We start from the raw sequence: 26,013 nt of genomic DNA, 5'->3' as shown, positions 1-26,013 counted from the left end.
TAGGCAGGATGTTAACATGGAAAATGTGTGGACGTGGAAAGAGCGCTGCCCTTGGGTCACAATGCTGAGTCATGCGCACAAACGTTTTTGCCCAGATTTGGCTCAATCAAACCTTTGTGATTAATTAAATGCTGTTCGAAGTTGCAAATCAGCAATACGGAGATGAACATAATTTTCAGCAGGGATTAGATAGTATTTTATTCATTCCGTCAGGAGAGTTCCTCCAGGAAAATTTAAATTTTCAGCACAATCCCATTCAAGATCAGACAAACATTACAGGGAGACAGAACAGGATCGCTGACGGGTCTGCCGGCTTTCAGCGCCCCTTACAAAAAAGGTGAGATACAGGTAAACAAGTGGGGGGGAATGGGAGAAAAAAATCGTAGATTAAAATAAAATGAAAAAATCGGTCTAAGCCTGGGCCCCTGGGGAGGGGGTCCAGACTAGGGCCAAGGGAAAAAAACAACTCATAGCCATAGTACACATCCCTCTTACATGTGTGTAAGAGGGAAACATCAAACAACAAAGAACACAGAGAACATTAAAGACATTAAAGCAGCAGATACAACCAGACACTTCTACATACAGCTATGAATAAAAAGTAAAAGAAACATATCCACTGTGGTGGCATCTGCGGTGTTCCACGCCATCGTCTGCTGGGGTGGATGGAGCATGGCCAGAGACAGGATCAGACCCAACAAAGCAACCAAGACAGCCGACTCCATTCTCGGCCGGTGTCCAGTCCGAATGGATGAGCGAGGATACGTCCAAGGTGACTGAGGTGTCCGACACCTGCTCACCCAGCCAAGACACCGCAAAGCCTCTCCGTCCCAGCGCTCAGTGCTATTTCCGCAGCCCTGTCCCCTTATCCGCATCTCCTCCAGTCCCTCCAAACCGACTCCGGTGTGGCAGACACCCAGCAACTGGTCTCTATAGCCAAAAGGTTCCCGGGAGGCAGATCCAGAAGTCCACAAAAACGCACCACAGAGGTCACGAAAGTGCCACCCCTTGTCACACAGTCCCAAGGGGTCCCGGACCGAAAGGCAAAAAAAAATATTAACACATGAAAACAAGAGGGAAACACAAAAGGATAACACAAGAGCACAGAGCTCCTGCCAACATCAGCCACTACAGCAGCGCCATCTTGGAAAAAATAAATAAATAAATGTCCCAATGTCCCAATCAACATTTTTGGCCTCAGATCCAATACTTTAACAACATGTTTTATATTAAGAAACTAAAGCGAACACAATAACACATTTTATAAAGCGTATCTTATTAAAATTAGAATTTGCTGGTATTGTTCTAAATCAGGTCCGGTGGCCATGGATGAAGTGCTGGCTGTCCAGAGTTGTATCCGGAACAACAGGGGCCTTATATCCCTTGTTGAGAACAGTATTCAACACGTTCCATGTTCTCCTACAATCCCCCTGCGATGCTTGTAATAGTTCAGAATAATAGTTGCGCTTACTTTTCCTGATAAAATGAGTTATTTTATTTCTATAATTTGTGTATTTTTCTTTGTTGACAGAGGTGAGGTTTGAAATATAACATTTGTAGAGTTTATCCTTTTGTCTGATGGACTTTAAGATCCCCCTTGTAATCCAGGGATTTTTTTCTGAGGTATGATTTTTGATAGTTTTTTCAGGGATTGTTTCCTGAACAGCATCCTGAATTATTTTAATCAGATTTTCATATGCAGCATCGAGACAGGTGCAATTAAACACAGAGTCCCATTGCCTGGCAAGCAGATTATTATTTAGGTGTTGAAGAGTTGTATTGTTGAGTATTTTGGTTTTACCATTAGAAGAATAATATTATAGGAAAGTGGTCTGTGATATCGGATTGCACCACCCCTGTCACGAGCTGTGTATTCCGGATGTTAGTAATAATGTTATCGATTATTGTTTTTGAGGCATCTGTGACTCGAGTGAACCTATTGATGGTGGGGAAGAAGGAAGAGGAATGTAACGTGTTGGTAAAGTTCAGTTTTGCTTCATCGTCCTTGGAAATATCAATATTAAAGTCTCCAAGAAAGATGCAGTTTTTGTTTAGTTTATTTAGACTGAGTAATAGTTCATCCAATTTGGAGAGAAAAGTGTCAAGAGGTGAATCAGGAGGACGATAGAGTACTCCAACAATTAACTTTTTTCCTTTGTCGTTGATCTCCATGAACAAGGATTCACAGAGATCATCTTTGAGGGTAATGTTGCATATTTTGGCATGAAGATTGTTCCGGACATAGAGGCACACACCTCCACCTCTTCCACTGGGTCTATTTTTTACATGTAAACTGTATCCATCCAGTCTAAACAGATCAATATATGAAGAATCAGAAAGCCACAATTCACTACAGGCAATAAAGTTAAAAAACATACAGCTCATATTGGGAAGTAGAGAGACTAAATCAGTGTGATGTTTATTCAGGCTTCTAATATTCAAATGCAAAAATGAGTAACTATAAAGATCATATAAGGACTTTAATTGCTCAGGGTCATAGACATTGCAGTTTATATTATTCTCAATACCAATACAGTGCTGTAAATCTCCAACTGTGTCAAGGTCTTCAAAACCCATAAAATAATATGTCAAAGTATTCAGGTTTGCCTGCTGGGATGGCATTCAAATAGTAAACACACATACATGGACACTCCCATTCACACACACTCGTACCATACATACTGGAAAATGCTGCTTCCATTTAGCATAGGATCACATCAATCCCCTTCAATGTATGAATATGACATGACCTACTGAGAAAATAAACATTCACGCACCTCCCCAAACCCACCAACAACCCACAAAATATCACGCGTAGTCACCCCGATGGACGTATGAGTCCCACGAAAACGTCAAAGTTCCTACCAAAAAGAAGAGGTCCCAACTAGCAGTCAGGTTTTGAACCACCTCAGTGGCACATCAGCGCCACCCCGCGGTGTAAAAAGAAATTACGGCCAATACGAGACCAAAACAATAACAAGAATGTCACGTGTGTATCAGAGCCAGGTGTGGCCTGCGCTAATCTCACTTCAGAGAAAACCAAAACAGCAACAAACCCTGTGAACAATATGAGGAACATCAAACAATGGGATTGTACACATTGACTTTAAAGCGCAACGTGAAGGCGTGGGGCTGGTAGATCAGTTAGGAGAGATGTATAATGTTAATGTTGCTCTGCTCTGAGAAAGTTAAGTTGTCTTAGCTAGGTAGCTAACATTAGCTGACCGTGTAGCAAGTCACGTTAGCCGTGTGCCTCCTCAGTAGCTGGCTCAACACCCAAGTTGCAGCTTGCGACCCGGGTCGTGAAGAATGTCTTAGCCTCATCCCCCGAGGAGAGGGATCTCCTGCCTGTCTACACCATGATGGAACACTTGGCCGGGTAGCGCAGGGCAGGTCTGAGCTGTACTCCTTTCGCTGGTCGACAACTTCGGGTGGATAACCCTCAAAGACCAAGATAGAGTGACCACGGAACTTTAGCTTTCCTCTGTTGGACCGGGCTTCCCGGATAATCGCGTCCTTTCCCCAGAACCGGAGGAGCTTGATGATAACCAGTCTTGGTCGCTGGCCTGCTGGAGGTTTGGGGGCGAGGGACCTGTGGGCGCGCTCGTATTCGGGTGGGGAATCCAGGATGTCGCTGAAGACTTCCACCAGCATGTTGGAGAAGAAAGCAGTAGGTTGTGGTCCCTCAATGGATTCAGGTAAGCAAATGATTCTGATATTATTGCGGCGGCTGTGGGAATCCAGGTCTAAAACTTTGACTGCCAGTTTGGTATTTTTACCAAACTGGCTGTAATGGATGTTTTCAGAGTTCGCACGCGGCTCTCCAGGTCATTAGCCGTAATCTCTAGTTTGGCAGAGTTCGCAGACACTGTGGCTTGTACTTCGTCCAGTTTGCTCTCTCTAGCTGCGAGCGAAGTTTTGAAATCTTTTGAAAAGAGATTCCCGATGGGACTCCAGCAAAGTGGTCAAAGACGCCATAGACAGTTCAGGTTCCACATCAGTCTGATTTCCTCTGGTTTTTGGCATTTTTAGAGGAACCAGAGAATAAACATGTGCAAACAGCAAACTTATTGTTTAATGTGTTTTTAGGAGAGAGTTGGAATCGGCAGATTTAAGGTTAATTAGGCATGAGGGAGCGAGACGCGACACACTCAGCCTGGTACCATGTCACTCTACCTACTTTCTGACTTTGTGAACAAAAGCAAAAAACAACATAAATTATTTTGTAATAAAGAAAATAAGAACAATAAAAATATGAATCTAATCACTTTAGCATCGTTTATATACGAACACTAAACTAGGTATTAATAGTGTCGACATCATGCAACTTCTGCCTGTGTGTAACAAGTAGGGTTGCCAGACATGCCAACAGGACTGTGTACATTAATGATGGAGAAGGGGAACTGCAATGGGTTTGACAGGTGAGCCAACAGACACGCTGGCATCGATTGGTTCAGCCTTAGCCTGCAGCAAACTGTTGTCAAAGCTGTATTCCATAGAATCCTATTTCTATTCTAGACTACTTTTATTCTCACTGTAATAAAAAATATGGAACACAGTGCATCCCTTGACAGCTCAATACGAAACGCGTACTTTTTGTCTCTAAACACAGAACGATTCTGTTTTTCAAGGCACGGTTGGCAATCCTATCTTTTATGTGAGAACAAACTTTAAGTGGTAAAAACCGGGACACACTCGTGGTCGAGATCATTTAAAAAATACAATCTGTAATTCAAAGACGTATGGACAATTTATGTAGCGTAACTGCAGAAAACTAAGTGGTTTTGTCAGGTAATTTATACATTATAAATTATTTTTATTACCTGCAAGGCATTGTGTGTAGTTGTGCATGTTTTGCCCAACATGTAAGTCAACCCTCTTAATCATGCCATTTACATCCTGCAGTCTAAGAACACTGCAGCATGGTGATGTGCACTAATTAACCGAGCTGGCAAACCATCATGCTTTGTTTATCTCGTTTTTCCTTTACTGCATATTTTTCAGACTGGAGTTGGACTGCTGTTGCTGTGTGTGGCTTTTTAATCATTCGCCACAGAAACAAAGACGATGTTAGAATGTCTGCAAACAGTCCAAGGTCAGCAGAAAAAGAACACAAGGCGTACACAAAGCATCTGAGAGAAGAATTGTCCTGGCTACAACCACTAACAGGCCTTCGTGCGGCACATGGAAGATAAGACACAATACGATACAAGAGGGGCTTGTCATCCTCACTCTTTTAAAATACAAGTATGTTCTCTCATCTGGGGAATGACTGATGCTCGTTAAAAATATTGTCTTTCTCCTCATGTAAACAGGTCTCAGTTTGGAGCCAGTTTGATATCAACCATAATTATCTAGGTGAGTTTTCGTTATAAGGTATTTTTACGGACTATTGATGTAATGATTTGAAAATTTCATATCAAGATAATTGTGATTAAAATCCATCCTTTGGGGTCGCGGGGGGCCCGGGTGCCTATCTCAGCTACAATCGGGCGGAAGGCGAGGTACACCATGAACAAGTCGCCACCTCATCGCAGGGCCGTGACGAAAATTATTATGCTTATTATTATGATCACAGTATTGATTGTGCTAAAGAAGTACTTGTACACACATTGAAATATTTAAACCAATTTTAATTTTTTAACCGGAATCTGTGCAACTCCGGAAGGAATTGCGTGTGAATGCCACCGCTGACAAGCCGCCAACGTTACGTGAGTCGAACTTAAATGCATACAACACTGTGTCACATACCAAGTCATATGCCTCTGGGGTAAACGGTTGCAAAATTAGCTAAAAAAGTTAGCATGCGTCTCATACCAAGCGATATGGTTCTGGGGTAAACGGTTGCAAAATTAGCTGAAAAAGTTAACATTTGTCACATACCAAGTTATATGACTCTTAACATGTGTCACATACCAAGTTATATGACTCTGAGGTAAACGGTTGCAAAATTAGCTGAACAAGTTAACATTTGTCACATACCAAGTTATATGACTCCTAGCATGTGTCACATACCAAGTTATATGACTCTGGGGTAAACGGTTGCAAAATTTGCTGGAAAACTTAGCATGTGTCACATACCAAGTTATATGACTCTTAGCATGTGTCACATACCAAGTTACATGACTCTGGGGTAAACGGTTGCAAAATTAGCTGAACAAGTTAACATTTGTCACATACCAAGTTATATGACTCCTAGCATGTGTCACATACCAAGTTATATGACTCTGGGGATAAACGGTTGCAAAATTAGCTTAAAAAGTTAGCATGTTTCACATACCAAGTTATATGACTCTTAGCATGTGTCACATACCAAATTATATGACTCTGTGGTAAACGGTTGCAAAATTAGCTAAAAAAGTTAGCATGTGTCACATACCAAGTTATATGACTCTTAGCATGTGTCACATACCAAGTTATATGACTCTGGGGTAAACGGTTGCAAAATTGGCTGAAAAAGTTAACATTTGTCACATACCAAGTTATATGACTCCTAGCATGTGTCACATACCAAGTTATATGACTCTGGGGTAAACGGTTGCAAAATTAGTTGAAAAACTTAGCATGTGTCACATACCAAGTTATATGACTCCTAGCATGTGTCACATACCAAGTAATATGACTCTGGGGTAAACGGTCGCAAAATTAGCTGAACAAGTTAACATTTGTCACATACCAAGTTATATGACTCCTAGCATGTGTCACATACCAAGTTATATGACTCTTAGCATGTGTCACATACCAAGTTATATGACTCTGGGGTAAACAGTTGCAAAATTGGCTGAAAAACTTAGCATGTGTCACATACCAAGTTATATGACTCTTAGCATGTGTCACATACCAAATTATATGACTCTGGGGTAAACGGTTGCAAGATTAGCTTAAAAAGTTAGCATGTGTCACATACCAAGTTATATGACTCTTAGCATGTGTCACATACCAAATTATATGACTATGTGGTAAACGGTTGCAAAATTAGCTAAAAAAGTTAGCATGTGTCACATACCAAGTTATATGACTCTTAGCATGCGTCACATCCCAAGTTATATGACTCTGTGGTAAACGGTTGCAAAATTAGCTAAAACAGTTAGCATGTGTCACATACCAAGTTATATGACTCTTAGCATGTGTCACATACCAAGTTATATGACTCTTAGCATGTGTCACATACCAAGTTATATGACTCTGGGGTAAACGGTTGCAAAATTAGCTGAACAAGTTAACATTTGTCACATACCAAGTTATATGACTCCTAGCATGTGTCACATACCAAGTTATATGACTCTGGGGTAGACAGTTGCAAAATTAGCTGAAAAACTTAGCATGTGTCACATACCAAGTTATATGACTCTTAGCATGTGTCACATACCAAATTATATGACTCTGGGGTAAACGGTTGCAAAATTAGCTTAAAAAGTTAGCATGTGTCATATACAAAGTTATATGACACTTAACATGTGTCACATACCAAATTATATGACTCTGGGGTAAACGGTTGCAAAATTAGTATAAAAAGTTAGCATGTGTCACATACCAAGTTATATGACTCTTAGTGAATTAGTGAAGTGAATTATATTTTTTATAGCGCTTTTTCTCTAGTGACTCAAAGCGCTTTACATAGTGAAACCCAATATCTAAGTTATATTTAAACCAGTGTGGGTGGCACTGGGAGCAGGTGGGTAAAGTGTTTTGCCCAAGGACACAACGGCAGTGACTAGGATGGCGGGAGTGGGGATTGAAACTGGAACCCTCAAGTTGCTGGCACGGCCACTCAACCAACCGAGCTATACCGACTCTTAACATGTGTCACATACCAAGCTATATGATTCTGGGGTAAACGGTTGCAAAATTAGCTGAAAAAGTTAACATTTGTCACATTCCAAGTTATATGACTCTTAACATGTGTCACATAGCAAATTATATGACTCTGGGGTAAAAGGTTGCAAAATTAGCTTAAAAAGTTAGCATGTGTCACATACCAAGTTATATGACTCTTAACATGTCTCACATACCAAGCTATATGATTCTGGGGTAAACGGTTGCAAAATTAGCTTAAAAAGTTAGCATGTGTCATATACAAAGTTATATGACACTTAACATGTGTCACATACCAAATTATATGACTCTGGGGTAAACGGTTGCAAAATTAGTATAAAAAGTTAGCATGTGTCACATTCCAAGTTATATGACTCTTAGCATGTGTCACATACCAAATTATATGACTCTGGGGTAAACGGTTGCAAAATTAGCTTAAAAAGTTAGCATGTGTCATATACAAAGTTATATGACACTTAACATGTGTCACATACCAAATTATATGACTCTGGGGTAAACGGTTGCAAAATTAGTATAAAAAGTTAGCATGTGTCATACCAAGTTATATGACTCTTAGTGAATTAGTGAAGTGAATTATATTTTTTATAGCGCTTTTTCTCTAGTGACTCAAAGCGCTTTACATAGTGAAACCCAATATCTAAGTTATATTTAAACCAGTGTGGGTGGCACTGGGAGCAGGTGGGTAAAGTGTTTTGCCCAAGGACACAACGGCAGTGACTAGGATGGCGGGAGTGGGGATTGAAACTGGAACCCTCAAGTTGCTGGCACGGCCACTCAACCAACCGAGCTATACCGACTCTTAACATGTGTCACATACCAAGCTATATGATTCTGGGGTAAACGGTTGCAAAATTAGCTGAAAAAGTTAACATTTGTCACATTCCAAGTTATATGACTCTTAACATGTGTCACATAGCAAATTATATGACTCTGGGGTAAAAGGTTGCAAAATTAGCTTAAAAAGTTAGCATGTGTCACATACCAAGTTATATGACTCTTAACATGTCTCACATACCAAGCTATATGATTCTGGGGTAAACGGTTGCAAAATTAGCTGAAAAAGTTAACATTTGTCACATACCAAGTTATATGACTCTTAGCATGTGTCACATACCAAATTATATGACTCTGGAGTAAACGGTTGCAAAATTAGCTTAAAAAGTTAGCATGTGTCACATACCAAGTTATATGACTCTTAACATGTGTCACATACCAAGCTATATGATTCTGGGGTAAACTGTTGCAAAAATAGCTAAAAAAGTTAACATTTGTCACATACCAAGTTATATGACTCTTAGCATGTGTCACATACCAAGTTATATGACTCTGGAGTAAACGGTTGCAAAATTAGCTGAAAAAGTTAGCATGTGTCACATACCATGCTATGTCACTTGATATGTGACACATGCTTGTTTTTTAGCTAATTTTGCAACCGTTTACCCCAAGTTATATAACTCTTGGTATGTGACTCATGCTAACTTTTTTTTTAGCTAATTTTGCAACCATTTACCCCAAGTTATATGACTCTTGGTATGTGACTCATGCTAACTTTTTTTTAGCTAATTTTGCAACCATTTACCCCAGTTACATGTCTCTGGTCTCCCATACCAAGTTATATGACTCTGGGGTAAACGGTTACAAAATTAGCTCAAAAAGTTTTCATGCTAGCATGCTAACATTAGCATGCAAGAGATATATTTTTCGCTTTATTTTATCACTTAATCTTTGTTTCCAAATGCTGGTGCTCTGTGAGAATGCATAAAAGGTAAGCTATGACATATCATCTGTGTTGATATCACTGAAAAACAAAATCCACAGGACTTACATGAAAAACGTTTATGTACATCTGTTGAACATTGCATTAGCTCGGTTGGTAGAGTGGCCGTGCCAGCAACGTGAGGGTTGCAGGTTCAATTCCCGCTTCCGTCCGCCTAGTCACTGCCGTTGTGTCCTTGGGCAAGACACTTTACCCACCTCCTCCCAGTGCCACCCACAATGGTTTGAATGTAATTTAGATATTGGGTTTCACTATGTAAAGCGCTTTGAGTCACAAGAGAAAAAGCGCTATATAAATATAATCCACAATTCACATTATTTTGCTGAATTTTGTGCATTAATTGAACATTATTTTATTATGTTACTTCAAAGTATATGACATTTTCACCAAATAAAACAACATATTTTCATGATTATTAGGTATTATACTGTTAAATCAACTTAAACGGCATAAGTTTTTGTTCCTACTAAAATCATAAACCAATGCAAACTTTTGTAGGAATTCTACAAGCTAAAACTGTTTCTGCATGCACAACCTCCAATCCACTAAAACATCTCTATCAATGATATTCAAAGATAATCAAGAAAAAAAATTCAGACTCTCCATCCTTGTTAAACTGTTAACCGATTGCATAAAGTTTGGAGCAAACTCTTTCTTGTATCACTCCCAGAATGTTTGATTTTAATGTTGGATCTTGGATAAGCAATTAGTTCTGTTCCTCGTATGCCATATTTTCCTGTACAAACCCTGTTTCCATATGAGTTGGGAAATTGTGTTAGATGTAAATATTAACGGAATACAATGATTTGCAAATCCTTTCAACCTATGTTCGGTTGAATATGCTACAAAGACAACATATTTGATGTTCAAACTGATAAACATTTTTTTTTTTTTTAATAATCATTAACTTTAGAATTTGATGCCAGCAACACGTGACAAAGAAGTTGGGAAAGGTGGCAATAAATACTGATAAGGTTGAGAAATGCCCATCAAAAACTTATTTGGAACATCCCACAGGTGTGCAGGCTAATTGGGAACAGGTGGGTTCCATTATTGGGTATAAAAGCAGCTTCCATGAAATGTAAAGTAATTCACAAACAAGGATTGGGCGAGGGTCACCAATTTGTAAGCAAATTGTCGAACAGTTTTAGAACAACATTTCTCAATGAGCTATTGCAAGGAATTTAGATATTTTACCATCTACGGTCCGTAAAATCATCAAAAGGTTCAGAGAATCTAAAGAAATCACTGCACGTAAGCGATGATATTTTGGACTTTTGATCCCTCAGGCGGTACTGCATCAAAAACAGACATCAGTGTGTAAAGGATATCACCAAATGGGCTTAAGAACACTTCATAAAACCACTGTCAGTAACTACAGTTGGTTGCTACATCTGTAAGTGCAAGTTAAAACTCTGCTATGCAAAGCAAAACCCATTTATCAACAACACCAAGGAACACCGCTGGCTTCGCTGGGCCCAAGGTCATCTAATATCGTCTGATGCAAAGTGGAAAGGTGTTCTGTGGTCTTGACGAGTCCACATTTCAAATTATATTTGGAAACTGTGGACGTGGTGTCCTCCCGGAACAAAGAGGAAAATAACCATCCGGATTGTTATCGGCGCGAAGTTCAAAAGCCAACATCTGTGATGGTATGGGGGTGTTTTATTGCCCAAGGCATGGGTAACTTACACATCTGTGAAGGCACCATTAATGCTGAATGCTCCATACAGGTTTTGGAGCAACATATGTTGTCATCCAAGCAATGTTATCATGGACGCCCCTGCTTATTTCAGCAAGACAATGCCAAGCCACGTGTTACAACAGCGTGGTTTCGTAGTTAAAGAGTGTGGGTACTTTCCTGGCCCGCCTGCAGTCCAGACCTGTCTCCCATCGAAAATGTGTGGCACATATGACAGCGTAGACCCCGGACTGTTGAACAACTAAAGCTCTACATAAAACAAGAATGGGAAAGAATTCAACTTTCCAAGCTTCAACAATTAGTTTCCTCAGTTCCCAAACTTTTCTTGAGTGTTGTTAAACGAAAAGGTGATGTAACACAGTGGTGAACATGCCCTTTCCCAACTACTTTGGCACGTGTTGCAGCCATGAAAATCTAAGTTAATTATTATTTGCAAAAAAAAAAAAAGTTTAATGAGTTTGAACATCAAATATCTTGTCTTTGTAGTGCATTCAATTGAATACGGGTTGAAAAGGATTTGCAAATCATTGTATTCCGTTTATATTTACATCTTACAAAATTTCCCAACTCATATGGAAACGGGGTTTGTATAACAAAAGCGGATATCGGGAAAAAGGTGCATGCCAAGAAAAGGCCGATAAGAATACAGACAACTTAAAATGGCCAGATGGGAAGCCAAGAATCACCAGTCATTATTCTGTCCACAAATCTTTATGAAACCCTGACTGCAATAAAGCCCAGAAAGAATAGAAGCGGCTAAAAAAGCGTGAGGGAGCTCGACAAAAACTGGGAAAGGTAATCCAAATGAGCACGCTGTGGACAACGAGGGGAAATTCAGTAGCGTCCGCCAGCTGTGGAGCAATCAATAGTAGGTGCACCTGCCACCAAAGCGCAGGGTTCTGAATGGGGGAAAAAACACAAAAGCAAAAACTAAAAAGAAAACAGGAGCCAAATTAGTTCAATAACCAAACTCGCTATCAATAATAAAAATGTATTAATATATTGGCACCTTATATCATCACAATGGTGTGCAGGGTGCTTTACAGGGTGAGCAGGTGCAAACAAATAGGAACAGTGTAAACTTAATATAACACATGCATATTAGACGGTAAAACATCTCACATTACTTAACAATCTGTTTTATAGACTGCAAATTAGAAATTATAGCATAACTGTTCATTTGCATTTGTAATTACAAGACAGAAACACAGAATAACAATATGACAATATCATATTAAAAACACATAGACACAGTAATAAAAAAAACAGTAAAATGAGTTAAAGCGACAATATGACTGTGAACATTTAAGAATCATTAAGATGTGTTTGTTGAAAGTGCCGAATGTGAGACATTCTGGAATATATTTTGGGAGGCTGTTTCAAAAATTGCTCCTTTGGACTGACAGGTTTTGGCACCAGAACTGTGCATACTAGATCTGCGAATCTTTGGGTGTCCCACTATTTGATTCAATATCAATTTTTGGGGTGACGATTCGATAATATATCGATTTTTTCGATTCGATTCAATTCTCGATTCGAAAACGATATTTTTCCGATTCAAAAACGATATTTTTCCGATTCAAAACAATTCTGTATTCATTCAATACATAGGATTTCAGCAGGATCTACCCCAGTCTGCTGACATACTAGCAGAGTAGTAGATTTAAAAAAAAAAGCTTTTATAATTGTAAAGGACAATGTTTTATCAACTGATTGCAATAATGTAAAGTTGTTTTAACTATTAAACGAACCAAAAATATGACTTATTTTATCTTTGTGAAAACATTGGACACAGTGTGTTGTCAAGCTTATGAGATGCAATGCAAGTGTAAGCCACTGTGATACTATTGTTCTTTTTTTTTAATTTTTATAAATGTCTAATGATAATGTCAATGAGGGATTTTTAATCCCTGCTATGCTGAAATTATAACTAATATTGATACTGTTGTTGATAATATTCATTTTTGTTTCACTGCTTTTGGTTTGTTCTGTGTCAAGCTTGTGTCTTCTCAATTGCTCTGTTTATTGCAGTTCTGAGTGTTGCTGGGTCAGGTTTGGGTTTGGAATTGGATTGCATTGTTATGGAATTGCTGTGTAGTGGTTTGTTGGATTGATACAAAAAAAAAAAAAAAAAAAAAAATGTTTAAATTACAATAAAAAAAAAAAATTAAAAATGAGAATCGATTCTGAATCGCACAACATATTAGATTCGATTCGTATTTGAATCGATTTTTCCCCCCACCCCTAGTGCATACCCTGCAGAAAAACAAACACTTCTGTCAGTAGTCACTTTATTGTACGTGGAAAGTGAGTTTGGCTAGTCCATGGAGAACTTTAGAAATCAAACATTCATTTTGGAAATTTGGCAGTATATACTGTACATTATGCATGCAGTGGTTAAAAAACATATTTGTTTGGAAGACAAAAATATACATTAGCATAACAAATACACATAACATAGAGATGAATAAACATTCTTATGCACGTTAACAGAAAGACAGACTGAAAATTGACGGGAAAACTCTTCTTTTCAATCAATCAATCAATGTTTATTCATATAGTCCTAAATCACAAGTGTCTCAAAGGGCTGCACAGGCCACAACAACATCCAATCCTTTAACACTAAAAACACACAAAATACATGTCGAAACAAAACATAAATGCAAAATGAGAATACATTTTTTGCTGTGTTTTGTGTTGACAATATTAAAAGTTAGCCCTTCATCATCGTTGGATTGTGTACTCTTTAGCTCGGAGCTAAAATCATTAGAAATGTCATATTTACCACAGTGCCAGGAAGCTGAGCAACTGTTTGTACTGCTGCAAGAGTATGATATAATGTTTTGAACTAGAGTACGAAGCAGAAAGTTTTGGATGTCAACAGCTTTATAAATTAAACCATTAGAGATGCATTTTTAGACAACAAATGGTGCAATTATCAGATAGTTGTGTCCATCTGTTATGGATACGGTTGTTACTGTGTAAGCTCATGCACTACATCAATAGATTTTTTGTTGACTGTCGCCATTCATCCTAAAGACAGAATTGCTCTTTTGCAAATTTTTCCAATACTTTTTTTTTGTAACACAGTTGATAAGTGACCCACTTCTGAAAGACAACAAAAGAATGTCTACCTCTATTCCCCTTCATCTGAGCCCTTGGAGGCATGGGTGTGCCAAGACACAAATAAAAAATACATTAAAAGAATACTTTTAAGAAATGCACATGTGACATGACAGTAAATGGCAGTATGACAAGAAATATATCCACCCATTTTTCTACCGTTTGTCCCTTTAGGGGTCTATTAGAATTTGAATTATATTATCAGTGGATGAGTCAGATATGTTATTTGAAATGAGAGTGAAGAATTTAGTGCATCACTGATTACACATGATTTTAAGGGGATCCGTTAAATGAGTAAGGTCTGGTATTCTGTCTGATGTTTCATTCTGTAAGGAGCTCGGATCAGAGGGAAAAAATCTTTCATGCATATGTGGATGAGTGCGTGTGTTATTTGGCAGTGCTAATAGTCTCCAGTTTCAATGAAAGAAAACATTAGAAATTAAAGCAAAAAGGAGTAACAGCGGGGAGAGTAGCAAGGGAAGGGGCAGAAAGACTGGGAATTGATCGAAAGCACAATAAACACAAGGGGAGCAATGAAGAGAAACTAAAGTGAGGGCCAACAAAGAAAAACCCAGAGGAACAGGAGCCAGCATGTGATGCATTATAGAAAAGTCTGATTTACGGTCTTAATGTTGCTGGGGTAAATCCCAAGGAGACCACCAGCAGAAACATATGCTGCATTTCAAAATGCTTTACTACTTTCTATGAAAATACACTCAATTGGATTCAGAGAAGCAATTCAAAAGTACAGCAATGATGCACAAGAGACGGAAAACATACAGTTGATTTACCCAAAACATTTTACTCAATTTACATGACCAAAATAAATAATATGATCTCATATAGAGTTAACACTAAATATCGTAACGCTGAGTAAAATCCGAATTGTTTGGCTGAAACGACATGCACATTTAGACATACACACCTTCTCATGTCTCAGTTCCAAGATATTAGGTTTTTAATTCTGCTCCTTCCCGCAGCCTCACGTATAATTAATAAATCCATTTGGTGGACGATGTTCCCTAAAATTGTTAATGTGTGTGAGCAAAGGCCAAAAGTCCCTGAGCATTCATTGGAGCACATGTGAGCAACATCCGGCTTGCACACTGTGGCCATACCAGCAGCACACCTGTCCCAAACCTGACTTAATAACAATTTAAATGTCTTATTATTATTATCAAATGACAGCAGCCATTTGTATGATATCCATCCATCCTTCCATCTTCTTCCACTTATCCGAGGTCGAGTCGTGGGGGCAGCAGCCTGGGCAGGGAAGCCCAGACTTCCCTCTCCCCAGCCACTTCGTCTAGCTCTTCCCGGCCAGCCGGGAGATATAGTCTTCCCAACTAGTCCTGGGTCTTCCCCGTGGCCTCCTACCGCTTGGACGTGCCCTAAACACCTCCCTAGGGAGGCGTTCGGGTGGCATCCTGACCAGATGCCCGTGCCACCTCATCTGGCTCTTCTCGATGTGGAGGAGCAGCGGCTTTACTTTGAGCTCCTCTCGGATGGCAGAGCTTCTGCCCAGCCCCGCTTCCCACCCCAGCCTGACCGACCCAGCCCTTAGAGCCAAACCTTGTCCCGAAGTTACGGATCTGTCTTGCCGATTTCCCTTACCCGCCTTGTTCTAACATGCCAGAGGCTGTAATTTGTATCACTTACAATGAATATAACCAAAAAAATCTTGGTTTTCATGAACTATGTACCCCTTTCACAGATCACGTTTAGTTTTTCCTAAAATATTCACATGTTGCACAATGATATGTACGCATGGCATCCAGTGTACATTCCTGTAACTTTCTGTCCGTAAAAATACATCTTTTAATGAACATTTCTGTAATCTAATAACTGCATTTCATGATTAATATCCATAAATTAACATTATTAATAAATTACAATATATTAAGCACACATCCATTAGAGGGGTCATAGTGTAAAGACCTGGAATTTACACTTTATGTGGGGTGTTTTTTGTTTTTCTAGATAGAAATGTTTTACCATGGTTTTTGGCGTGGTTTGAATTGAATTGAGATATTTATTTCAAACCTGCACAGTACAACTAAACACAGTTTTTTTTTTTTTTTTTACATGTTGGCAAAGATATTTATGCAAGGCTTGAAAAGGGGTTGGATGAAGCAGCTGCTTATAATAGCCCAACCCCTCTCACTCATTCCACATTTGACATAAACAATATAATACAAAAACAATACTCTATAAACAAAACAAGAAAAACTCCTGTACACTAACAATACCATGAGACAAGACAAGACGAGACAAAACACACACATGCTCACACACACACACACACACACGGGCCCAAACACTCTCCGACCATACACCTCTCTTCCATCGCTCTGTGCGGAGGGCATCACTCTCTTTCCTCATCGTACTTCTTCAGTACTTCTTTTTTAAACAGTGTTTTAAATTGAATCATGCTAGAACACGTTTTTAACTCGTCCCCTAAGTTGTTCCACAGACTGACTCCATGCACTGAAATGCACATTGATTTTAAAGTGGTTCTAAATTTAGGCAAATATAATTTGTTGTTTCCTCTTAAACTGTAACTATGGTGATCATCTCTGTCATGGAATAGGTTCTGTATATTGGATGGCAGAGAGTTTTGGGATGCCCTAAACATAATTTGAGCAGTTTTAAAATTGATCAAATCGTTCAGTTTAAGTTGCTTTAAGTTCATAAATAGTGGATTTGAATGATGTCTGTAGTGAACATTGGAAACAATCCTGATGGCCTTTTTCTGCAGAGTGACTAAAGGTTGTAGATGTGATTTATAACAATTTCCCCGGACTTCAACACAATAGGTTGAATATGACATGATAAATGAATGATATAATAACAGCAGAGCATTGGTGTTCAATAAATGACATGATCTCCTCATCATTCCAACACATTTAGCAACTTTTTTCCTCAGGTAACTTATATGAGGCTTCCATGAGATATTTTCATCTATTACTACTCCTAAGAAAGAATTGTGATGAACATATTCTATTGGTGTATCATCAATAACAATCCTGATCGGTATATTACTTTTGCGATTGCTAAAGAGCATTATTTTGGTCTTCTTTAAATTCAAAGACAATTTGTTCGCATTAAACCAAGTTTTTAACTCGATCATCTCCTCAGTTACAGAAGTCAGAAGTTGCTTCACGTCGTCACCTTCACATGTAATTGTTGTATCATCAGCAAAGAGGATGAATTTCAGCAGCGTTGATACTTTACATATTTCATTAATATATATTATAAATAGTGTGGGTCCCAGTACCGAGCCCTGAGGAACTCCACAGGTTATGTTCATCAGTGTAGATTGATGTTGGTCCATCTGAACAATCTGCTGTCTCTCATTTAAGTAGCTCTCCAGCCCTTTCCCTGCCAATCCCCTTATGCCATAGTTTTCCAGTTTATTTACCAAAATCTGGTGGTCAATGGTATCAAAAGCCTTTTGCAGGTCAAAAAAATTCCTATAACAAAATGATTCTTCTCGATACCATTAGTAATGTTCTCTAATAAATTAATTAAATCTAATGAAGTTGATCTATTTTGTTGGAACCCATATTGACAATCAGATAATAATTTGTGCTTTTCAATGAAGCCACGAAGTCTATCATCGAATAATTTTTCCAATATTTTTGATAACTGTGGCAGAAGGGAGATGGGCCGGTAATTAGTGATGTGATGTTTGTCTCCAGATTTGAAGATGGGGATGACTTTCGATAGTTTCATTTGTGAAGGAAATTGTCCAAGTCGAAAAGATAAATTGCAGATGTGTGTGAATGGTTTGATGATTTCTTCCGCTACGTTCCGGACTGTCCTCATGTCGAGGTCATAGATGTCACGTGATGTTTTGTTCTTGCTTTTCTGAATGATCTCCAAGACTTCCTTTTCGACAGTCGGAGTAAGGAACATCGAATAAGGATTTTTTTCAACAAATTCCATGGGCTGTTCATCATCAATTGGTATTTTTTTTGCCAGCTTAGGCCCAATATTAATAAAAAACATATTAAAGCCGTCAGCAATCATTTTCTTGTCAGTTATGATTAGGTCGTTCTCAACAAAACACTCCGGATAACAAGGACTATTTGAACCATGCCCAATAATTGTATTTAATACCTTCCAAATTCCCTTTATATCATTTTTCTTTTGGATTAATAGTTTGGTGGTGTATTCTTTCCTGCTTGCTCTTAATATGCTGGTTAATTTATTTTTATATGTTTTGTACTTTTGTTCTGTTTCTATGGTTTGTTGCCTAAAAAAAGTCCTATATAAATAATTTTTCTTTTTGCAAGCGTTCACAAGCCCTTTGATTATCCATGGAGTTTTTTTTGAGTTACTTATAGTGCATTTTTTGATGGGGCAGTGTGTATATTAGGGGGGAAAAAATGTCAAGCTGCATTTATATTTGACGTTTGAAAAACAGAATCCCAGTTTTGTTTTGCTAAATAATTTTTAAGTGCTGTTAATGATTGTTCTGTTGTGGCTCTTAGATAATATTCACTATTTACAGGTTTGGATGTTTTGCAGTTATTATTGTACACCATGAACACCGGTAAATGATCACTGACGTCACTCACTAACAAGCCTCCAGTTACAGTCTGATCCACAATATTACAGAATATGTTGTCAATAAGTGTGGTACTGTGTGTTGTAATTCTTGTGGGTCGTGTAATCAGTGGGAATAAGCCCATGGAGAACATGGCGTCAACAAATTCTGCTGTGCGTTTGTGTTTATTAGGATTCAAAAGGTTGATATTAAAGTCACCGCATACTATATATTTTTTGTTCCTCTTAAATAATTTTTCCATCCATTCAATAAATATTTTCAAGTCGGATCCTGGTGTTCTATAAATGCAGGTTACAATAATGTGTTTCCTATTTGAAAAGGATAATTCCACAGTGACGCATTCAAAGAGTTCCTCAACAGCTAAACACATATCATTTACAATACTACAGTTCATATTTTTGTCCACATACAGAGCCACACCTCCTCCTCTCTTGGTTTTATGGTTGGTGCAAAACATTTCATACCCATTTAATTCAAACTCATTGCATGTATTCTCATTCATCCATGTCTCTGAAATACCTATAATATTGAATGGAGATTTGAAATGACTCAAATAGTCCTGGATATCATCAAAATGAGAGTATAGACTCCTGCTATTAAAATGTGCCAATGATATATTATCATCTTGCATAAATGTTTTATCAAATGTAACATCAGTATAATATAAACAATCATTGTTGGTGTTTTGAGGAGCATTTTTATCTGGATCCAATCCGCTCATAAATCTTTGTGATTTGTAGTTGCTGTGATCTGAGAAATAGATTGATTCCAAATTTTGGGAGTTTATCAAATCTTCATTTTCCTCTATTTCAGAGGAGAATTCACTATCAGAACTATGCATATCGAGTTATTTCAGGGACATGAAAAAAGGAAGAGGGTGTGTGATCATGTCAGATAAATGATTACTTTGTTCATGAAACATGAACAAGAGACGAGGGCATATGGTCAAGGACTGTGGGCCACAGACACACAACACAAACATGCACACAACAACTCGACCATTTAAACAAACACATAAACAATAACTCATCCACACACACAGAAACATACACTCACAAATTGAAGGCAATAAAATATACATGGAAAAACAAAAAGCTCCCCCCAAGAGCTTCTAAATATCCGATCACAAAAGTAAAAAACCAAAGAAGGAATATTAACAAAATATATACATATATATATACATATACATACACACACACATATATATATATACATACAAATATATATACACGTATGTATGAGGTGTGGCAAGTATCACATATTTAATATGGAACAACTTCAAAATTCAAAAATTATTTCCTATATAATTCCCATTCATAACACAATTTTCTCAGCAAGGTTCGGAAAAGAAAACAGAAAAAAAGAAAAAAGAGGCACGTGGCAACATGACGCGACAACGACTCAGGAAGTAAACAGGTCCATGCCTGTCTCCAGCACAGATGCACAACGACGAAAAAGTCATAGATGCACGACGAAAAAGACTCACTGAAGAAAAAATCTAACAAAAATAGTCTTACCAAGTGTCGTATATCCATGTCTCTGTGTGGGTACCCCAACGTTTAGCGGAGTTTACGAGGCTGCGGAGATAAACTTTGCAGCATCTGCTGGATTGTCAAAAAAGTGTTGTTGGGAGCCTTTGGAGAGTTTGATAGTTGCTGGATATATGAGAAAAGCTTCAAAGCCAGCTTTTCGAGCGCTGTACATCGTGGAGTATCAGGGTCGTGTCAGCTTGGCTGTCGCGTCACTGTAGTCCGAGGCAAAGTGAACGGAGTTCCCGGAGAGCTGAAGAGGATGTTACCTAGCCTCGTTCAGGATGCGATCCTTATCCGTGTACCGCAGACACCTCACTATCATCGTCCTGGGACGGGCAGATTGGCGCGGGGGGCCGATGCGATGGGCCGATGCGATGGGCCCGCATGAGCTCCGGAATATTAGCAGCCAGGGCAGGGAACCACTTGGGGATGTTGGCGGACAGCTAAGACAGCGCATTATTTCCTTCTTCGCCTTCCTTGATGTTAATGATTCTAATATTCTCCCTCCTGCTTCTGTCCTCGAGATCTGTCATTTTTTCCTCAATCTGCGTGAGCGTTTTGGAGAAATTGAGCATAGCTTCCTCATTGCTATGGACTCGTGATTTAATTGAAGACACCTCATTGCGGACAGTTTCAATGTCGGCAGCGTACATGGCTAAAGTGTCATGAGTTGAGCCAAGTTGTTCCTCGGCCTCATTAAAACATTTCCTGAGTAAAGGGACGGCGTGGCGCAGTGGGAGAGTGGCCGTGCGCAACCCGAGGGTCCCTGGTTCAAATCCCACCTAGTACCAACCTCGTCACGTCCGTTGTGTCCTGAGCAAGACACTTCACCCTTAGTCCTGATGGGTGCTGGTTGGCGCCTTGCATGGCAGCTCCCTCCATCAGTGTGTGAATGTGTGTGTGAATGGGTAAATGTGGAAGTAGTGTCAAAGCGCTTTGAGTACCTTGAAGGTAGAAAAGCGCTATACAAGTACAACCCATGTATTTATTTATTTAAAGTCTCAAGATAGGCCTAAGTGACGACAGGTGTTTGAGACGAGGACGATCCCGATTTCATTGTTGCCTTTTTCATTGAACTTGAACTTTTGTAGCGGGTGTGCGAAAAATGACAGAGTGTTGTTAATGAAAGACAAAAAGTTATGGCAGAAATCAAAGTAGCGTAGAGATTCTTTTATTTTTTTTTAGAGCATGCAGGGGAGCTTCGGTTTTTTGACATGCTCTACTCCGCCATGATAAGGTCGAATATAAACAGTTTTGCTCAATAAAGTGATCGATGGAATTGTTGTCCTCCTTAAGGAGTTTCCACAGAAATTACATTAATTGAACAATGTTGACGAACATTGTACCCTGCTGTGGCCGCTTGTCACCTGTCACTTTTGCACTGACTGCAAAATCATACAGCATGAATTGTTAAGTGTTTATTTTGTTTCAAGTTCAGATGGGATTTGATTTTGTGCACGGCATATATTTGTTCTGCGCACAGGACGCACGAGCAGGCGCGCACCATTGAGGGAACATTGTTGGTGGACAAATAGTTGTTTTGGCTTTTGTCAAGCATTACTACATATGGGTTGTACTTGTATAGCGCATTTCTACCTTAAAAGTACTCAAAGCGCTTTGACACCATTTACACATTCGCACATTCACACACACATTCACACACTGATGGCGGGAGCTGCCATGCAAGGCCCTAACCATGACCCATCAGGAGCAAGGGTGAAGTGTCTTGCTCAAGGAAACAAAATTATCCTAGGGTTTGGACTAGGGTTGTACGGTATACTGGTATTATTATCGCACCGCGATACTAATTGTTATGCCCATTTGATTGTAGACTCTTACTGACACCTTGTGGCGATATGAAAATACTACGCTTAATTAGTTTGGGCACTTCCGGGTTGACGATGTCAGTTCAGTTTATGAGACAATTGAGAAGTAGAAACGTTTTGTTAGCTCTTGCAAGCCTTGGAAAAGATAAGCCTGTGAGAAAACTGTTTAACTTGTTTATGTAACTCAATATTAAGGTGGAAAGTGGTTCAATTTGATAGTAAGACGTTTATTGAAAAACACTTTTTGTGCACTGTTTCAATGGATGTTTTGAGGACTTAAAATGGCGGCCAGTCACATATTTCCACCTTTGAAATAGTTTCAACACTCAGCAGTATTTGTTTTATGATAGTACTGTATATTTGTGTAAAGCTAAGATTTACATATTGTGTATTACATTTCAGTATGTTATTTGAATCACATAGCTTATACACAGAGGTGGGTAGTAACGCGCTACATTTACTCCGTTACATCTACTTAAGTAACTTTTGGGATAAATTGTACTTCTAAGAGTAGTTTTTATGCAACATACTTTAACTTTTACTTGAGTAAATTTATCGAGAAGAAACGCTACTTTTACTCCGCTCCATTTATCTCCAATCAGGTCGCTACTCGCTACTTTTTTTTTATCGATCTGTTAATGCACGCTTTGTTTGTTTTGTTTTTGTCAGACACGCATTCAAAGTAGGAACTACGCATGCTTGCGTTTCACCAATCAAATGCAGTCACTAGTGACGTTGGACCAATCAAACAGAGCCAGGTGGTCACGTGACCATCACACGTAGAACCCGACATGTTGAAAAACTTATGCGGGTGTTACCATTTAGTGGTCAACTGTACGGAATATGTACTGTACTGTGCAATCTACTAATAAAAGTTTCAATCAATCAACCAATCAATCAAAAGTGTAAAGGAAAAAAGGCACTTTATTTCAACCGTACTTCCCGTCATAAGCCCAAAGACTGATCGCACAGTTCCTGTCTTCACAATAAAAGTGCCGCTACATCACGCTTGCGCTAACAAAACAAGAGTCTCCGAAAGCCAGCGCAAACAAACTAGCAAGCTACGGAGTTTGCCGCCAATGTATTTCTTGTAAAGTGTATAAAAACGAATATGGAAGCTGGACTAATAAGATGCCAAAAACCAACGACTTTCATGATGTATTAGACAGGAAGGAGGAACTTTTTTTCTCCTCCATTTGAAAACCGGGACGTTAGCAGCGCTATACTGTCTGATTCCAATCAAAGCAAGTCATCAGAATCAGGTAATACACCAACTTATATTCTTGTCTTCATTAAAGATAGGAATCTATGTGTTAAACACACATGTTTATTCATTAAAACACCTTTAACATGTGAACAAAAACGGCAAAATAAATAAATATAAATTATATACTGTATATATATATATATGTATATATATATATATATATATATATATATAGATACATGATGTGTGTGTGTATGTATATGTGAGGTAGATTACCTCGACTTGGTCATTTACTAAGTAATTGATTAACGTTGAAAAACTTATTGGGGTGTTACCATTTAGTGGTCAATTGTACGGAATATGTACAGTACTGTGCAATCTAATAATACAAGTTTCAATCAATGAATGCCTACTGAGCCTATGGTGCTGTTAAGTTATTGTGGCCCAATTTGCCTTATTTTTTTTTATTTTAATGTATCATTATTTAATATATAATATTGTTTTAGATGCTTAAGAAATATTCCTGGCTCTGAATTTGCTCATTGCTATTTTTATGTTTTTGTGCATTATTTGTTGCCGTAATCATTAAACAAACAGGTTACTCATCAGTTACTCAGTACTTGAGTAGTTTTTTCACAACATACTTTTTACTTTTACTCAAGTAAATATTTGGGTGACTACTCCTTACTTTTACTTGAGTAATAAATCTCTAAAGTAACAGTACTCTTACTTGAGTACAATTTCTGGCTACTTTACCCACCTCTGCTTATACATTTGTCTTTGTGTGTATTTCAGTTTTACAAAAAAAAAATAAAAGTCCAGTGCAAGACAAAAGTAAAGAAAGGAAAAGACAAAGCAAGATCAAAAACAACAGAGAGCCTAAATGGATTCATCTGCTTTGGAACTTTATTAGACATCTTGCATTGTTTGTTAGCTGTCTGCCAAGCTATATAACCTCACCACGTATAGTGAGGGCAGAACACCAATGAATCATATTCAGTACTATAGGGCCTCTAAAAAGTACCGGTCCCCCACTCGTCGTCGTGTCATTGCAGACGAGCATGTTCAGCAATCCATAATCACAGAGTATTTACAAGCAGACACAGTGTGTAGACAGAAAAGGGAGATCGGAAAATGTTTTGCTTTATAACTAATAAATAATAATAACAATAAATAATAAGGAGAAGTCATAACACTGAAACACCTTTATTACATTTTAACAGAAATGAAGATAGAACATGTTAAAACAGGAAATAAGCAGATATAACAGTAAATGAACAAGTCGATTAATAATTCATTTTCTACCGCTTGTCTTTGATAATGTTGACAAAATGGTAGAATAATAAATGACACAATATGTTACTGCATATGTCAGCAGACTAAATTAGGAGCTTTTGTTTGTTTACTTACTACTAAAAGACAAGTTTTCTTGTATGTTCACTATTTTATTTAACGACAAACTTGCAATAAGAAACATATGTTTAATGTACCATAAGATTTTTTGTTAAAATAAAGCCAATAATGAAATTTTTTTGTGGTCCCCTTTATTTAGAAAAGTACTGAAATACATTTTGGCACCGGTACCAAAACATTGGTATCAGTACAACACTAATCCAGATCAACACCAAAATACAACATCAAAATACAACTCAAAAAAATAAAATAAAAAATACGTAACTTTTCCAAGCTCTGTAAATTTGATTTTAAGATTGGATGATCATTTGCTGGGTGTGGGCGCTCACAATCTGTTTGGGGATCTATTTCACGTAAAGAGGCCCATGTAAAATGTCAATTGATGAATTACAGAGTACTTAATATGAATTTATGTGAAAAAATGTTCCTCGCTCTTTCCTTCATTAGTTACCAATAAGAAAATAACAGCAAAAGTGTTGTATAAGGCAGATATATTGTATTGACTTCTATCCCTGGTCGCGATCCTGGCAGCAATGTTTGCTAATTTGTTTTAATGATGTTAATTTTGTTATTTTGCACCCAAAAAAACATTATTGAACAAATTATTTCAAATAAATTTGTTTGTAAACCAAAATACAGATCTAATTAAATTCAGGAACAGTACAGTTGTTCCTCCGTTTTAGAAAACCCGGTTCTGTGACGAAGCTAGAAACTCAAAACACTTATTTCTCAAATCAACAGAGCCTGTTAAAATGAATTTAAATTCATTTAAATTAGTGCTTGGCCCTCACAAAACAACACCATTTGAACATTGACATAACAAGGAAAACTAACTTTTGGAAACTAAATTGTATTGTATGGCTCTATATTTGCCTAGTGTGTGAATGTTGTATGTCTGTGTTGGCCCTGCGATGAGGTGGCGACTTGTCCAGGGTGTACCCCATCTTTTGCCCCAATGCAGCTGGGACAGGCTCCAGTACCCCCCGCGATCCCGAAAGGGACAAGCAGTAAAAAATGGATAAAT

The 26,013-nt window shown here is 38.3% G+C and overlaps 1 long non-coding RNA gene across 1 annotated transcript in view; it reads left to right on the top strand.

Annotated features, from left to right (window-relative positions):
• The first annotated feature begins 3,003 nt into the window (after nt 1-3,003).
• LOC133552383 (uncharacterized) overlaps nt 3,004-26,013 on the top strand; it is a 38,050-nt gene continuing 15,040 nt past the window's right edge. The window contains exons 1-3 of the long non-coding RNA XR_009806693.1: nt 3,004-3,698; nt 5,005-5,247; nt 5,316-5,358. This is a non-coding gene — a long non-coding RNA (uncharacterized LOC133552383). The remainder of the gene's footprint in view (nt 3,699-5,004; nt 5,248-5,315; nt 5,359-26,013) is intronic.

The sequence above is a fragment of the Nerophis ophidion genome, linkage group LG05 (genome assembly GCF_033978795.1).
Source record: "Nerophis ophidion isolate RoL-2023_Sa linkage group LG05, RoL_Noph_v1.0, whole genome shotgun sequence".
Taxonomy (NCBI): Eukaryota; Metazoa; Chordata; class Actinopteri; order Syngnathiformes; family Syngnathidae; genus Nerophis; species Nerophis ophidion.
This window is presented reverse-complemented; position numbering and strand designations above follow the sequence as displayed.